The sequence below is a fragment of the Anolis carolinensis genome, unplaced genomic scaffold, assembly GCF_035594765.1.
Source record: "Anolis carolinensis isolate JA03-04 unplaced genomic scaffold, rAnoCar3.1.pri scaffold_29, whole genome shotgun sequence".
NCBI lineage: Eukaryota > Metazoa > Chordata > Lepidosauria > Squamata > Dactyloidae > Anolis > Anolis carolinensis.
In genome coordinates, this window is record NW_026943838.1 from 688,059 (window position 1) to 690,127 (window position 2,069).

A 2,069-nucleotide genomic window follows, 5' to 3' on the forward strand; every position below is an offset into this window, starting at 1 on the left:
TGAGCCACAAAAGACTCCACACAGGAGAGAAGCCATACAAATGCCAGGAGTGTGGGAAATGTTTTACCGACAGTTCAGCCTTGTTGAACCAGGAGTGTAGGAAATGTTTTGCTGACAGTTCAACCTTGGTGAAACACAAAAGACTCCACACAGGAGGGAAGCCATACCAGTGCCAAGAGTGTGGGAAATGTTTTGCTTCCATTTCAGACTTGGTGAGGCACAAAAGAAGCCACACAGGAGAGAAGCCTTACAAATGCCATGAATGTGGAAAATGTTTTACTCGGACTTCATCCCTTAACCAGCACCAGAGAACACATACAGGCTAAAAAACAGCCACTGTGTGTAAATGTCTGATTTCAAACAGGACCCTTTGAGAAGTTCTGCGTCAGATTTGGTGGAGTCCCCGTTCTTGTTATTTGAACCTGTAAGTTGGAGGTCCTGTTCTCTGGAGCAGCAGAAAGCAAGCTCTGTGTGACAGTGTACAGATGTGTGAGGGAAGAATCTTTTTGATCCCACCACACACACAGATACCACCAATTATAAAGATGTCTTATGGATGATGATTTTAATTAATTATTTATTTAATTATCTTCTTCGCTGCCACCAATGGAGGAGATGTCGGCAGATGGCACTGGTTCTTTTTATACCTTCTTTGTTTATTTTACCTCAGATGTTGATATTGCTTAACTTGGTATATAATTGTGACAGAGACTTAGATGGAATTAAATCAAAACAAGTTTATTGCTTGAACAGAGCTTGATGGTTTCTTATAACTTTTTAAAGGCACTTAGCTTAATGGTTACAAACAGATATGAGGTGTTCAAACTTTCAAAATACTTCTTCCTCTCAGCTAAACTAAAACCTGATCCTCCTGGATCTACTGGGATTAACTTTCCCTAATCCACAGCCTCTGTAAATGACCCTAAACAAGTCCCCTAACTTGCTTAGTCTGGCCTAATAGAGGTCTGTCCTTCTGGTTCCCTTCAGTCTTGAAACCAGACTGCTCCCTGTGATTTAAAATCACAGACTGTCTAAAATAAATCCTTTTATTTTAGACCTGACTCAAATTCTTTTATTTGAGTCACCCTGATCCTCCACATGAGAATCAGTCTTCTTCCTGCGACTAAAAATCACAGACTGAAACTGGGTTTTAAAACATTCCCCTTTTCCTTTCCAAATGGCGGTTGGCTCCGCCCCCGTTGTCATAGCAGCCGGTTCTTCAATGCTGGTATTAACAGCTCTAATACCATTTTAAATTAACTAAACCTGACTGTTTAAACAAATCAAATAAACATGTCATCATTAAACAAAATAAAATCATACACTTCTTTACAGACAGTCCTTCAGAGCACTGGTCCTCAACCTGTGAGTCCCCAGATGTTTTGGCCTTCAACTCCCATAAATCCTAATAGCTGGTAAACTGGCTGGGATTTCTGGGAGTTGTAGGCCAAAACACCTGGGGACCCACAGGTTGAGGACCACTGCTTCAGAGTGTTAAATATGATTGTCTTGTCACCTCGTCTGAAAAGAAATAAACCATATGTAATTCCATCAGTTGTTCCTTTGGTCTTAGTTTCCAGCTCCATTTCCACCTTGGTTGCAAATGTCCAGTTTTGAACGTTGTTTCCCTACAGAAACATCCTCTGTTTTCCTCTTTAGTCAGGAGTGGTTAGCTTGAGAAAACTACAACTGGTGCTGATGCTGATCAGGACAGAGATAAGAAGGCTAAAGCCATAATCATATTGTGCCTTCAACCCAATCAGCTGGTGCATGTGAGAAACAAAGTTTCCGCTAACGAAGTGTGGGATTCTCTTAAAGCGGTGCATCAGAGGGAATCCTGTATTTCACAGCTGATATGGACTAAGAGACTGTACAATACTAAGCTAAAGAAGAGCCAGGATGTTAAGCGGCACCTAGATTTGATGAAGCAGCTTTTTGTTGAAGCAGAGGTGTGTGGAGTTGAATTTTCAGAGGCTCAGAAATGCTTTGTACTACTGGCAAGTCTATCAGATGAGTGGGACTATCTGATCCAGTCGTTCCAAAGTTTGAGGGTCCAGGATTTGTCACTG

The 2,069-nt window shown here is 41.4% G+C and overlaps 1 long non-coding RNA gene across 1 annotated transcript; it reads right to left on the bottom strand.

The window, feature by feature from the left end:
• Window positions 1–717: 717 nt before the first annotated feature.
• LOC134294911 (uncharacterized) lies at window positions 718–1,242 on the bottom strand. The gene is made up of 2 exons (XR_010001526.1): window positions 1,058–1,242; window positions 718–1,027 (listed from the first exon to the last, which is right to left on the bottom strand). It is a non-coding gene; the product is annotated as an uncharacterized LOC134294911 (long non-coding RNA).
• Between the last annotated feature and the right edge of the window lie 827 nt (window positions 1,243–2,069).